Raw genomic sequence first — 16,400 nt, forward strand, 5'->3', positions numbered from 1 at the left:
GATACAATCCCAGCCCAATCAGCGCTGTCGTCACTGTCTCCGCCTTCAGACGAACTGTCCATGAAGAAGATGCCGAGGATAAGCTGAAGACTGGACTTCCTCTTGATGTTCCGTTTGTCCGAAGGCGGAGACCGTGACGTCAGTGTTGTTTGGGTGTCGGCGTCACGTGTCACAAAACAACGCATCACAGCCCAAGGTAGAGCGAGAACCAACACTGCGGGATCGCACCAGCATGGGAGGTAAGTATAGGCTTTGTTATTTTATCAGGGCCAAACATTTAGCTTAAGAAGGGGTTGTCCTAGTAGTGGCCAATCCCCTTAAGAAGGAAAGTTTGTATGTGGAATATTTTATTCAGTAAGTTTCAGATCCAGTTCACCCAATCACATTTCACAGTCCATATACAGACCACAACTGACAGCCCAAGGCCACGTTCACATGTTCAATATTTGGTCAGTATTTCACATCAGTATTTGTAAGCCAAAACTAATCAGAGAAAAAGTATAATAGAAACACGTCACCACTTCTGTATTTATCACCCACTCCTGGTTTTGGCTTACAAATACTGCTATGAAATACTGACCAAATACTGAATATGTGATTGTGGCCTTAGGCTGTAAGTTGTGATCCATATTTGGACTGTGAAATATGATCGTGTGAATCCGATCTAAAATACTGACCAAATACTGAATGTGGCCCTATGTGTATCAATGAGGCTATAAGTTCGGTGCGTCCTGGCATTATGTCCCATAAACAGAACAGTAAATCAGCTTATATACAGTTAGGTCCATATATATTTGGACAGAGAAAACATTTTTCAATTCAAATGAATTTTAAACAAAACAATTCAGATGCAGTTGAAGTTCAGACTTTCAGCTTTCATTTGAGGGTATCCACATTAACATTGGATGAAGGGTTTAGGAGTTTCAGCTCCTTAACATGTGCCACCCTGTTTTTAAAGGGACCAAAAGTAATTGGACAATTGACTCCAAGGCTATTTCATGAACAGGTGTGGGCAATCCCTTCGTTATGTCATTCTCAATTAAGCAGATAAAAGGCCTGGAGTTGATGTGAGGTGTGGTGCTTGCATTTGGAAGGTTTTGCTGTGAAGGAAACATGCGGTCAAAGGAGCTCTCCATGCAGGTGAAACAAGCCATCCTTAAGCTGCAAAAACAGAAAAAACCCATCCGAGAAATTGCTACAACATTAGGAGTGACAAAATCTACAGTTTGGTACATCCTGAGAAAGATAGAAAGCACTGGTGAACTCATCAATGCAAAAAGACCTGGGCACCCACGGAAGACAACAGAGGTGGATGATCGCAGAATAGTCTCCATGGTGAAGAGAAACCCCTTCACAACAGCCAACCAAGTGAACAACACTCTCCAGGAGGTAGGCGTATCAATATCCAAATCTACCATAAAGAGAAGACTGCATGAAGTAAATACAGAGGGTTCACTGCATGGTGCAAGCCACTCATAAGCTTCAAGAATCAAAAGGCTAGACTGGACTGCTAAAAATCATCTAAAAAAGCCAGCACAGTTCTGGAATAACATTCTTTGGACAGATGAAACCAAGATCAACCTCTACCAGAATGATGGAAAGAGAGAAGTATGGCGAAGGCGTGGTAAAGCTCATGATCCAAAGCATCCCACATCATCTGTAAAACACGGCGGAGGCAGTGTGATGGCTTGGGCATGCATGGCTGTCAGTGGCACTGGGTCACTAGTGTTTATTGATGATGTGACACAAGACAGAAGCAGCCGAATGAATTCTGAGGTATTCAGAGCCATACTGTGTGCTCAGATCCAGCCAAATGCAGCCAAACTGATTGGTCGTCGTTTCATACTACAGATGGACAATGACCCAAAACATAAAGCCAAAGCAACCCAGGAGTTTATAAAAGCAAAGAAGTGGAATATTCTTGAATGGCCAAGTCAGTCACCTCATCTCAACCCAATTGAGCATGCATTTCTCTTGTTAAAGACTAAACTTCAGACAGAAAGGCCCACAAACAAACAGCAACTGAAAACCACTGCAGTGAATTGTTTTGTTTAAAATTCATTGTGGTAATGTCAAGAACCAAAATTGGAAAAATGTTGTCTCTGTCCAAATATATATGGACCTAACTGTAAATGCAGCTTTACCTGACCAGTGCTATTTTGTAACAGCTGCACATTTCTTATCTGTAGACCCACGAAGGGTCAATTTCAAGTTTATGTTTGTTTTTGAATGGCAGAGACTTGGTGGGCATCTTTTAGTTTTAAATTTTTCCTCCTCAGCTTAATGTACTGAAAAGAGGAAAAATATGGTATGCCACCATTGTTCTTTAGATTTTAATTTTACAAAGTTCACTTTACGGTAAAAACAACATGTTCACTTTGTCCTAGGAGCTTTAATGATACCAAATTTATGGGGTTTTTTTACTATTTAACGGATGGGATAAGTATTCTGGTATTTGATTATTTGCGACAGTTACACACATGGCAACACCAAATATGGTAATCTTTTATGCTAAGGGGATGATATATTTTTATTTTTTCTATATTTATTACTAGTAAACTAGTAATATTACAGTATATTATGAAACTACTAATCTCTTATGAAGCCTAGCCACAGGAGGTCACTAGCTGCCATGATGCAAAAGGGACAATGGGTGCAAACTTGTGTCTTTTGTTTTCTGTGAGGCTGTAATTTGTTGCTGCTTTGTTTTTTATACTTCTGGTATTTGGCTTTTACAAAACTTTATTGATACACATGCTGATTACATGCATTTTACATGCGAGGAAAGACACTAAAAACGCATGTACTTTTTTTACCTGCGGAATTTCTGCACCTAATTCAAGTCTATGGGGAAAGGCCACCCAAAAAACTCAGCGTTCCCACAAGAGAAATTGACATGCTGTGGATTTGAAACACCGCAGGTCAGTTTACTTTGTCTTAAAAAAGCTCAGTGGGCATGACATTTCTATAAATACCATACACTTTGCTGGAACTGTAAGACGCTGCGTTTTGACGCCCCCAAAATCACAGCGTCAAAAATGCACCAAAAGCTCATCGTGGGAACGTAGCCTTAAACAAAAAAGCTAATTTTCCATGTAATATCCCATGGGTCCTCTCATCACTTTGGATTTGTCTTTTTTACAGGATCAAGAAGCCATATGGACAACTTGAATGTCACTACTGGGGTGGAAATGAAGACGGTATAGTCGAGAAAAAGAGTGACTCATTCATTACATGCTCACATTAAAAATCATTCCTTAGACCTTGGACTTCAAGAACAGTAAACAAATATTTTGTAAAATATGTCTACAAAATAGCATGACATGTCTCATTATAGCAGTGAGGTCACACATAAAGAAGATTTGTCATAGAGGAGAACTTCATTTATAATTAAAGAAGTATTCCCCTTTCAGCCATTCATTGCGGAGATGGGAATACCTGTCTATACGTGGCATCAATTAAGGACACAGACTAGCAGTCTACGCCACAGTGTTTCGGTAAGGGCTCATTCAGAACTAGCTAGAACTCATACCTATTATTGTCTATTGGGCTGTTCATATTTCCATCTTTTTTTACGAGTGATATGTACCAAAACACAGAGACATCTACAAGACATCTACGATTTTTGCTCTGAGTCAGTGGATCAGTCTCACCATTCCGAGTCTATGGGTCTGCAATAAAAATTAGTTTAGATGCATTGTAGGAAAATTGATCCATTTTTAATTTGCATAGAACAAAATTCATTGACATCATAGAATCACAAAGAGGTAAGAAGACGGCCTGGAAAAGCCAATGTGCTTGGACGGATTTCTACAAACCTATTTAGATGAATGGGAGAGGGAATTTTTGTAACAGGTCTGCCTCAAGTGAACGTATCCTGATTGAGCGTACAGGCAGGCTCATGCAAACTTACACCTTAGCACATTGCAGCTAGTCATTTGCATTTAGAAACAGTAAAGGTCTGAGGTCCAGATCTCCGGCCATAGCCTTTATCTGCAGCAATAGCAGGAGTTCTTCTCAGTCCCAGCGGGATATACTTCATTATAAAATGAAGTTCCCGACTGTGACAGTTCCTCTTTAATTGAAATTGTAAATGTGGATAAGGAATGCACACAAAAAGAGAAAAGGCTGCATGTGGCTCATGATACACGAGTCTGACCTGATGAATCTAAGCTGCACACCAATTAACTAAAAGTGGACTAGATTATTTAGGTAGTAGGCCATAAAATGTGGTCCAGTACATATTACCTAATAAACATTGAATACAAAATACATAGGAAACTTGCTATATAAGGAATATCCAAACACTAATGGACTAGATCTTAGTTCAGTATGGCTCATTTGTGGCAGTTAGAGCTCGTGCAGGCAATGTTGTATATATGGTTAATATGAGCTGTCCATGTGCAACACAGACCACACTTGGAGAAAACATAGATCCATGGCTGATTTCCCACATGGATCATTGGATGTCATTTATCTCGACTTCTCTAAAGCATTTGACACTGTCCCACATAAAAGATTGGTAAGTAAGATAAGAAAGCTTGGGCTAGGGGAAAATGTGTGTAGATGGGTAGGTAGCTGGCTTAGTGATAGAAAACAAAGAGTGGATATTAATGGTGCATACTCAGATTGGGCCAGGGTTACTAGTGAGGTACCACAGGGTTCTGTATTGGGCCCCCTACTATTTAATATATTTATTAATGATCTAGTGGATGGCTTACACAGTAAAATATCAGTATTTGCAGATGATACAAAACTTTGTTAGGTAGTTAACACAAAGGAGGACAGTTTGCAGCTACCGACAGATTTGAGTAAATTGGAGAATTGGGATGAAAAATGGCAAATGAGGTTTAACACAGATAAGTGTAAGGTTATGCACATGGGAAGGAGAAACAGATGCTATAATTACTTACTAAATGGGAAACTGCTGGGGAAATCAGACATGGAAAAAGACTTAGGCATCTTAGTCAATAAGAAGCTAAATTGGAGTGCCCAGTATCAGGCAGCTGCCACCAAAGCAAATAGGGTCATGGGACGCATTAGAAGAGGTCTGGGGACACAAGATGAAAACATAATTCTCCCTCTGTACAAATCACTCGTCAGACCACACTTGGAGTATTGTGTGCAATTTTGGACGCCGGTGCTCAAGAAAGACATTACTGAACTTGAAAGGGTTCAAAGGCGGGCTACTAAAATGATAAATGGAGTTGGTTCACTACAATACCCAGAAAGGTTATCAAAATTAGGTCTATTTACACTAGAAAAGAGAAGACTTAGGGGAGACTTAATATATATGTACAAGTATGTCAGAGGGCAATACAGAGATCTCTCCAATGAACTGTTTGTACCAAGGACTGTGACAAGAACAAGGGGGCATTCTCTTCGTTTGGAGGAAAGACAATTTCTGCACCAGCATAGAAGAGGGTTCTTCACGGTAAAAGCAGTGAGGCTCTGGAATTCTCTTCCTGAGGAAGTGGTGATGGCCAACTCACTGAATGAATTTAAGAAAGGAATGGATGCTTTTCTTGTAACAGTATAGAAGGTTATGAATAACAGAATATTATAGGTAGATGATTGACCCAGCTTAGGGGAAGGAATTTTTTTCCCTATGGAGAAAATTGGCTTCTACTCTGTGGGTTTTTTGCCTTCCCCAGGATCAACAATGCAGAACAGCTGCACTAAAAATAGGCTGAACTAGATGGACATAAGGTCTTCCTTTAGCCTTCAAAACTATGTTACTATGTTACTATGACTGTTGGCCCGCATTAAAAAAAAATCACAGTATGCATTGTTTTGGTCCATTTTACAGAATAAAATAATGTAAAGGCAACGCATGCACTTATCTGTAATGCTAACGAGCACAGGAGTGCACACAGAACCAGTCACGTTCACAAGTCTCTGATTCTACTCCAGGCTTCCACTATCCACCACTCCAGGTGCTCTGTGCCAAGTCCCATTACGTCATATCAGGACATAATTCATATTAGATTGTAAGCTCTTTTGGACGGATGATCACTCCTTATATATGAATTAGTTAGTATGAATTTTTAAGTAAACGTAACTTGTGAAATAGAAAATATTGGTGGTAAATAAAAAAAGATTAAATTGAGGATGCCGGTTTCACCAGGAAGACATGTATGGCACCAAGATGGTTATTCTAACACCAATAAAAATAGGGCAGATTCAATGTATTTTCTGAATCATCTAACTATATAAAGGTGTTGTCATTTTTTTCTAATTGGACATAAAGCAGGAAAAACACAAAATAAGTTATACTCCTGCTGCTCCAGTGTGTTTTTAGCTACTGTGTGACAGTGATGGTATGTAAACCATGTGTATGTGGCCATTGGAGACCATCCTTGGCCTCAGTGGTGATTGTAGTATGGTAGGATGTGCGTGCTATGTCAGTGACTTACTGCTGCAGTCATGTGTGCACGGCTGAACGTCTTTACTTCCGAACAGTTCGAAGACAGCAGTGGGACCACGGATTGCCAGGGGAGTATAATGTCTAGACCATACGCTTTTAAGAGTGCTTTGAAAACACATTTTTAGACAGGTCTGTCACCTCAATCCACTAACCTAACTCTTCCCTATTACCTCTTTCTGTATTTTCCTCAGAATCTGGTGCCTCGTAATCCTCTGTCTCTACCTCCTCCCTGCACCCAATAACACTTAGTACTTACACAGACACTGGCTGATTGACCGGACTCGCGGAGCTGCATGAAACCCCTATTTATTATAATTATGGCTGGACCTGCAGTACAAGCACTTCCTACCTATTGTGTCCACTCTATTTCCTCACAAATTGTAAGCTTGCGAGCTCTGCCCTCACTCCTCCTGTAACTGTTGAACTATGTGTTATTCGGTCAAGTCTTCATTGTTTGTACATGTCCACATTTAATTGTAAAGTGCTGTGGAATATGTTGGTGCTATATAAATAAAGCTATTTTTATCGATCTTGGAGAGACCAGCCAGCAGTTTAATGTCGATGAGGCCTCTCAATTCTTCCCCAACACATGAAGTTGTGGATGAAGGGCCCTACACACAATACACAGCTGTCTGCCAAACAATGGTTCAGCCAGCAGCTATCAAGCTCGTCTGTCCCATACACAGGAGCACTGGCTTTGCCGAGCGCTCCTGTGTTCTCTATGAGAGAGCTGCTGCCAGACTTCTCTGCTGGTGGTGTATCTCAGTGAGAACAAAAGAATCGTCAGTCCAACGTAGGATCTGCTGGATCCTTCTGTCAGAGGAATGTCAGACAATGTTAGACTAATGGCTAGGGGGCCTTAAAAAGGATCTTACATGTTGGAATTTCAATGGTTGATCCTTTTGTTCGGCACAGAGATATGCTGCTGCTACAGGAGTTTAACTGAGGATTTCTCGTAGAGAACACAACATTTCAAGGCCAAGCAGAGTGTTCCTATTGTATGAGGGAGCCGGGTGAAGTAACCGATCGCTCAGCTGAACGCTATCTTGTGTGTTTGCGTGATAGGTTGTCCACTTTTGAGGGAAATTTTTTTCCTTCCTCAAGATCATGTATTTGGGGCTAAAAATCATTTTTGCTATTGTGTTTCAGTGTAAATTTTGCACCGCTTTACAGGCTCTTCCTGACACATTCTACTGCGATGTGAACTGTGCACCTAAGTCAGCTAAGAGAACCCATAAAAAGACAGATAAAGGACTTACAAACTTCCATAACACTGTAATAACAGTGTGACTGACAAATTCTCAGCTAACTCATACTGTAGCCAGCAACACAGAGACATATGCAAGCAGACGGTGCAAATTTTGTAGTGAAAACCAATTGAAAGAATGATTTGTAGACCTGATTGCACGTAGGTAAAAAAAAAATTGTCCTCAAAGATGGACAAAACAATTAACACTGTATTTCTTGTCTAAAGCAATCAATCAGGGAGCAGCTTTCATTTATTAAACTGCTCTGGTAAAATGAATGCTACGCTGTGATTGGTTGTGATTCTTTGTAGACACTTTCATAAATCTCCCAACTTGTAGAGCAAATGTAGTGATAACTGATTCCTGTACTCAGTTTACGGTCAAACACGTAGCGGTGCTCATTTGCGCACAAAAACATTTTGCCTATTTTTCTTTTGAAAATGTTCAACTTGGATGGAGACTGTGGGTGAAAAGCTATTTTATTATCCAGCCACAAATTCTCAATTGGATTGAGGTCTGGACTTTGCTGCTACATTAATATTGTTGGTTTTATGCCATTCCTGTGTAGCTTCGGCTTTATATTTGGGATTGCCCTCTAGCAGAGTCAGCTCTAAGTCATTTTAACCTTTAATATTCCAAGGTCTAATTGATAGAACCATCTTGATTTACAATGGAGATTATACTTTTTACATCATGAAAATCAGATCTTTTTTAAAGAGAGCCTGTCACTTGCTTAAAAAGTTGAGTTAATTGCCTTATAAATATCCTTAAGCTCCCTGGACTATACATCTCAATTTCATTTATCGTTGAGTGTCTGCATTAAAGAGATAATCGCATTTTAAGCTTTAGGAATCAACTATGTGAAATCTCTGATTGCAGACCAATTGGGCATTTCTTCAAAGTCTTCTCTGGGGCTTGCACTTTATCCCCTCTCTCCCTGACACTGCCAATCACAGCTCGCCAGCATGTGACTCTGCTAAATCAACTGCTGATCTGCGTTTGGCAGTATCTGAGAGGGAGGGTTAAAGGCGCAAGCCCCCAGAGAAGACTCTGAAGAAACGCACAGCTGAACTACAGGCAGAGATTTCACATACTACACTCCAAGTCGAGCAACGACTTTGAATATCTCTGCAATGGATAGTTTCAGTGCAAAACAGATTTTTTTCCAAGACATTTAACCCAATTTTTTTGGAGCATGTGACGGGTCCTCTTTAAAATTATAGAAAGTGAAGAAAAAATCTGGCAGTCTATTGAGTTGCAGAAAAATAATATAAGATTTATTAGCAAAGCAATCCAAAAACAATATTTCGGTCAAAAGGACCTTCTTCAGACAATTGCATATGGTACACCGCATGTCACAGTGCTATGGGGAATAGGGATTCATTGCCCATAAAGGTTTGCGCTCTTTAAAATTATACCTTGCTAGAGAAGGTATTCAAGCAATTACTGTGAGCAAATGCTTTATAATAGCAAATTCACCTTACTAATTTGTAATATCTCCTTGCCTGAAGGAAACATTTTTATTTCCACATGGTTTGGAATTTATTGGCCAGTGTCACAATATGTCCCAATGACAAGAGAAGCACATTCAGTCCAGCACCCAGAAGGAAAAGTGTTGAACACTAATTCTGCCAGAAAAATAACTTAAAGGGGTTGTCCACTACGCAGACAACCTCATCTCAATCTCTATGTTACCCAGTAGAATAATAAAACTTATACTCACCTCCAGTGCTGGCGCTATTCTAGCAGTGTCAGCACTGGCCCTCCCGGGGATCGTGTGACATCATAATGTCACGAGATCCTTGTGGACAATCAACGCTGGTTTCACTATCCCTAAAACATAGGTTGTCGGAGAAAAGGTTGTCTGAGTAGTGGACAACCCCTATCACCATGTGTTATAAATAAGGCATAGGTTTTCTCATGCTTACTAAAATAGAAGTAATATGAGCCTACTTTTATGAAAAAAAAATCTACAAGAACTTTATGCCACTTTCATCGGAAATTATATAAGAGATTTAAAAAAATAAAATGTATTAGGATAGAAAGGTTTACATGAAACCATATTGAAAACCCTAACTTCAATTGAATTTAAACCTTGCTGATTCTTCTCAGGAGTGGCCAGCAGTATCAGAAGTTTTCAGAATTACTCCAAGGGCAAAGCCTCATCCTGGAAGTCATAAAATATCCTAAGAGAACTTGGAATTCACTAGCGGCCTCTTTAACCTTAACTGAAGTCAGTGTACTTGACTCCAAAGAATCACTGGAGAAAAACAATCCGCTTCTATCTAAGGGTAGCAGAGAGATCCATATAAGTTAATTGTGCTTTTCACACATACATTTTCTCTAATGGATCTATTGTATGGCCCCATTCAGTGCACGTCCTAATCTGGTCTGTTTTTGTGTTTCATATGAGGCAGTTTAAGTCTATGGAAGTAAGAAAAAAAGCTGAGCATGTGGAAGTCATCATTGTGCTATCCATTTCTCATATATCCATTTTTTGTTGAACCAAAATTGAACACAGTCATTTGAAAAAGATCTAAGGATATATCCACATAGGTCTGATATGCAGTAGGTTTTCTGTCCAGACTTTCTGGACCAAAATTCCGCCGTATATTACGGTACAATAGTTGTAGATGAGATTTTACAGAATGTCATTTTCACCCAGACATCAGCAGTCCATCAATTTCTGTTATAGATAATGTCACACAATTTACGCTGCAGATTTTCTCAACGGAGTGTGGATTTTTCCATCCGGTAAAAAAAAATCTGTTATGCATCCAACCCATATGGACCCCTAAGGGTATGTTCACACATAATCCTTTAGACACAAGTGTACACCAGCAATGTTTTTTCTAAAGTGTCTTCTTTGCTAGTATTGCCCATTCATCTAGTTTTTTAACTGTACATGTTAACTAGTAAGCAGAAATGCCTGCATTTGATCAGGTCACTACTTTTGGCTGCTTCACGGCTTTCAAAGCCTAAAGAGGTTAAAAGAAGGTCATAAAGACTGGATATATGCACAGAAAGTTGTGTTGACATCGCTATGTGTATGTTAATTCTTTTTAGCATATTTTAAACACTTTTTTAGGTGGATATAGGCGGAATCAGCCTGAAAAAGATTTTAACCCAAGGCTAATTTCTCACAATGAGCTTTTGTTGTGTTTTTGATGCTAGGTCAAAAATGCAATGTCTTACAGTTCAAGCAAGTTGGATGGGATTTATAGAAATCTCCGGCCCACTGTGCTTCTTTTTAACCAAGCGTAAACTGTCCTGCCATGCGAGTTTCAAATACACAACATGTCAATTCCACTTGCAGGTTTGCTGAGTTATCTGTGCTGAATTTCCCCATAGACTCGCTTTAAGCCCCCGTTACACACTGCGATATCGCTAGCAATATCACTGTAAAGTCACCGATTTTGTGACGTAGCAGCGATATTGCTAGCGATATCGCTACATGTGATACTTACCTCCGACCGGCTCCCCCGCTGATTATCGCTGGTTGCGCGAGAAGGTCCTGGATCATTTCTCGTCGTCAGCTTCCTGCTGGGCTTCCTGTGGCGCCGACGAGCAACGCGTGGACGCGTGCGGGAGGACGTCAGGATCGCCGCGTCTGACAGGTAAGTAGCGACCCCCGACCCCAGCGATGTCGCTGGTGAGATCTGCCTGTGTGGCAGCTCACTAGCGACCACTTAGCGATGCACCAGCGATCCATATCGTTGTCAGGATCGCTGGTGCATCGCTAAGTGTAACGGTACCCTAAGATGCAGAAATTGGACACACATGCATTTTAAGTGTTTCCTCAACAGAAACATCTTAAAAGCGCATGTAATTCTCACCTAAGTGGGTCAATAAAGTTCTGTAAGGCCGGTGTCACACTTGCAAGTGCAAAGAGTGAAACTAGCGTAAATCTCTCGCATCAATACCTGGCACTCGGACCAGAGCATTCAGCTGCATAGAAATACATGCAGCCGCACACTCCGGTGCCGAGTGCCGGCGGCAGTGCCGGGTTTTGATGCGCGAGTTTCTCGCATTACACTCGCAAGTGTGACTCTGGCCTAAAAGCCAAGTACCAATAAGTTTCAGAAACAAAGCAGCTTTATTTAAAGCATGATACACCAACAAGACACAAAAACGCAGAGTCTAAAACGCAATAAAAACAAATGTAAAAAAAAGCAGTAAAAAAATGCAAGTAACCTAATTTAAATAATAGGTACAGAAATGGTGCAGAAATTCTGCAACATCAAAAACCCAACAAAAGCTCATATGGGGAAACGTAGCCTTAGGCTGGAGTCACACTAACCTGCGCAAAATACGGTCAGTATTTTACATGCGTAATACGGATGACAGACCCCTAAACAGTGCTCCGTATGTCATCCGTAATCAAGGTGTGGTCGCGTATTTTGCGCATGTCAGCATCCGTATGTAATCCGTATGGCATCCGTATGGTGAGATTTTCTCGCAGGCTTGCAAAATGGACATATAATGGAGCCCTATGACAGTTTTAATAAAGAAATGAAAGAATAGATATAGGCACATAGAATGCATATATATATATATATATATATATGTATTCTATGTGTCTATATCTATTCTTTCGTTTCTTTATTAAACCTGTCAGTGTGAGTTTACTGTATCGCGCACTGAATTGCCGGCTTTGCTAAAAGACACCTGGTGCGTATTTCTCGCAAGTCACACGTGTGGTCCGTGTGTAATCCGTATTTTTTGCGCACCCATAGACTTGCATTGGCGTACTACGGGCGTAGTACGCTGACAATCGCAGCATGCTGCGATTGGCACGGAGCCTAGAATACGGATGAGAAATATACGGCTGGTGCGAGTGACCCCATACAAAATCATTTGTCCGTGTCTAATGCGTGCTTTTTGCGCCTCTCACTCTCCCGTATTCCTCGCCAGTGTGACCCCGGCCTTAGAGTAAAATCATTAGTTGTCCACACCGGAGAAAAACATCTGGATACTAAAGGTCCTAAAAATACTGCTGTAGCAAAATGTATCACAATTAATTAGCTACATACTTTTGTACATCGTACTATAGCTTTAAAGGCAACCTCCAGGTAACAAAGCAGCTTTTGATTAGACATTAAGTGTCCTTCACCCCGCCATTCTTATAGGGTATTTACACCTATGGATCTTGACCTTTAAATGACCAGACGATTGGCTATGTACAAGCACTAATTTAATGACCTATTTAGACAGGCCATAACACAGTCTATGGATATAGAATGGGCCATTCTGTTATAGAAAAAAAATATCATGTCATTGGCTGCCCATTTCCTTTTTACAGAGGTCAATGTACTGGTGATATTAATAATTTTAAAGAGTAACCATCATTTTATTTTTTTCATAAATCAATAGTACACATGAAAATAAGTAACTTTGTAATTTATCCTATCAGAGAAATCGGCTTCTTTCTCCTCCTGGACTGATCTTGCAATCTTAATTCATAGCTAAAATCTGTATTCAATGAACACAGACTTTCACATTACTGAGATAGGAAATGACAGTTGGTGCTTTTAAAATTCTATGGAGAGCAGGAGAAGAAGAGATGAGCTAGAGGCAGAGACAGACATACTGCTGCACGTTCTCTTGAAACAACATTTACAGGTCTGCATAGCACTTTATGAGCACCAAATGCCTTCTATCTCAGTAATTGGGAAATCTGGATTAATTGAAGACAGATTTTACCTTTGAATTGAGAATATTGAGAGCAAAGGAGGAGAAAGCAGATTTCTATAATAGGATGTATTACATAATTTATTATATTCATGTGTACTATTGATTTCTGAAACAAAATAAACAACGGTTACTATCTAATGCTGCGTTGAATGATCCAATCACTCGACAAAATAGAATTGTGTGTGTTCATTGGGGGATTGTTGGCACAAGCTGATAATCAGTGAATGATTGTTCTAAAGCCCCCGTCACACACAGTGATCTCGCTAGCGAGATCGCTGCTGAGTCATAAGTTTTGTGACGCAACAGCGATCTCACCAGCGAGATCACTGTGACACTGACCAGCGACCGGCCCCCCTGCCGGGTATCGCTGATCGTCCTGGAATGGCCAGGACATTCTTTTGATCGCTGGTCTCCCGCTGGCCAGCATGCATCGCTGCATGTGACGGGTGGGAGTCCAGCGATCAGCGATCAACGGGCTGGTAACTAAGGTAAATGTCGGGTTTCTAAGCGGCATGCAGCGCTTAGAAACCCAATGTTACCTTAGTTACCAGCGCGCTGGTGCAGGGAGCTGGTAACCAAGGTACACATCGGGTTTCTATGTGCCGCGCGGCGCTTAGAAACCCGATGTGTACCTTGGTTACCAGCACCCTGCACCAGTGCGCTGGTAACTAAGGTACACAGTGGGTAACTAAGCGACGTGTGTCGCTTGTTACCCTCCTGTCGCTGGTGCTGATCGCTGGTGAAGCTGTCTGTTTGGCAGCTCACCAGCGATCATGTAGCGACACACCAGCGATCCTAACAAGGTAATATCATTGTCGGGATCGCTGGTGCGTCGCTATGTGTGACAGGGCCCTGACAAACTCCATTATCGGTTTGTGTAGATGAGCCTTTACACTTAGATATGCGCTATATGTCATGTACATAAGTGGTGGTTTTATTGGCTGACAGGTCACCTACCCATGACATGAAGGCACAGGCTACCTTTCTAGTGGTTCTTACATATTTATTTTACTTTTTTTTTACTACAGTAATTTAAAATTCTGAATAATAAGATCATTCTTGCAAATTAAAGCAGTACATTTCCTCCCATCTCTCATCTAACTCCCTCCTTGACATCCTGCAATCTGGCTTCCGCCCCCACCACTCCACTGAAACTGCCCTGACCAAAATTACTAATGACTTACAGCCAAAGCTAACAGACAATTCTCCATCCTCCTCCTTCTTGACCTGTCCTCTGCCTTTGACACAGTTGACCACTGCCTACTGCTACAGATTCTCTCTTCCCTTAGCATCAAAGACCTTGCCCTATCTTGGATTTCCTCATACCTTTCTGACCACACATTCAGCGTCTCCCACTCCCACACTACCTCATCATCCCTCCCCCTCTCTGTTGGAGTCCCCCAAGGCTCTGTCCTGGGGCCCCTACTTTTTTCCATCTATACTCTTGGCCTAGGACAACTCATAAAGTCCCATGGCTTCCGGTACCATCTGTATCCAGATGACACTCAGATCTACCTCTCTGGCCCAGATGTCACCTCTCTGCTGTCCAGAATCCCAGAGTGTCTATCAGCCATATCCTCCTTTTTCACCGCTCGCTTCCTAAAACTCAACATAGACAAAACTGAAATCATTATCTTTCCTCCATCTCACGTATCTTCCCTACCCGATCTATCTATTATGGTAAATGGCATCATGCTCTCTCCCACACCTGAAATCCGCTGCCTTGAGTAAAGGGGGTTTTACACATAGCGATATCGCTAGCCATATCGCTATAACGTCACCGATTTTGTGACATTATAGCGATATCGCTATCTATATTGCTATGTGATACTTACCTCCGACCGGCTCCCCCGCTGTCCATCGCTGATCGCGCGAGAATGTCCGGCTCCATTTCTCGTCGTCAGCTTCCTGCTGTGACGACGAGCGACGCGTAGAGGCGGGCGGGAGGACGTCAGGATCGCTGTGTGTGAAAGGTGAGTATCGTGCGCTGCGTCGCTGCTGCATCGCTGTGAGGTCTGCCTGTGTGACAGCTCACTAGTGATCATTTAGCGATGCACCAGCGATCCTGACTGGGTCAGATCGCTGGTCGGATCGCTGGTGCATCGCTAAATGTAAAGGGGCCTTTACTCTCGACTCTGCCCTGTCCTTCAAACCGCACGTCCAATCTCTTGCCACATCCTGTCGCCTCCAACTCAAAAATATTTCCAGAATCCGTCCCTTCTTCAGTCCTCAATCTACTAAAACTCTTGTACATGCCCTCATCATCTCCCGCCTTGAATACTGCAACACCCTCCTCTGTTGCCTCCCTGCTAACTCTCTTGCACCACTCCAGACTGTCCTCAATTCTGCTGCCCAACTAATCCACCTCTCTCCTCGCTACTCCCCTGTCTCACCCCTCTGCAAATCCCTCCATTGGCTCCCAATTCCCCAACGAATCCAGTTCAAACTACTAACACTGACCTACAAAGCCATCCACAACCTTTCCCCTCCCTATATCTCTGAACTAATCTCCCAATATCTTCCCTCACGTACTCTTCGATCCTCCCAAGACTGCCTACTCTCCTCCACACTTATTTGTTCCTCACACAACCGCCTCCAAGATTTCTCCCGAATATCCCCTATCCTCTGGAATGCCATGCCTCAACACGTCCAATTATCCACCACCCTCGGATCCTTCAAATGGAACCTGAAAACCCATCTTTTCAGGAAAGCCTACAGACTGCAATAACCATTCTGCAGCCTCACCACCACATGAGCTGCCGCCTCATCACCACCAGAGCTGCTGCACCCCCGACCTTCTGTCTTTTCCCCGCTATTCCGTAGAATGTAAGTCCGCAAGGACAGGGTCCTCTCGCCTCTGTACCAGTTTGTCATTATAAATTTGTTGTGGAAACTTGTTTACTGTTAACGATATCTATAACTTTGTATGTAACCCCCCTTTTCATGTACAGCACCATGGAATTAATGGCGCTATATAAATAAATATTAATAATAATAATAATATCTAAATAATTTAGCTAGTGTTTTTTTTC

General features: G+C 41.7%; 1 long non-coding RNA gene across 2 annotated transcripts in view; it reads left to right on the top strand.

The window, feature by feature from the left end:
- LOC141078348 (uncharacterized) overlaps window positions 1-3,360 on the top strand; it is a 52,078-nt gene extending 48,718 nt beyond the window's left edge. For both annotated transcript variants that reach the window (XR_012227819.1, XR_012227820.1), the window contains one exon: window positions 3,145-3,360. This is a non-coding gene — a long non-coding RNA (uncharacterized lncRNA). The remainder of the gene's footprint in view (window positions 1-3,144) is intronic.
- The last annotated feature ends 13,040 nt before the right edge of the window (window positions 3,361-16,400 follow it).

Source organism: Dendrobates tinctorius, unplaced genomic scaffold (assembly GCF_039654945.1).
Source record: "Dendrobates tinctorius isolate UK_male_01 unplaced genomic scaffold, ASM3965494v1 ptg000016l, whole genome shotgun sequence".
Lineage (NCBI taxonomy): Eukaryota > Metazoa > Chordata > Amphibia > Anura > Dendrobatidae > Dendrobates > Dendrobates tinctorius.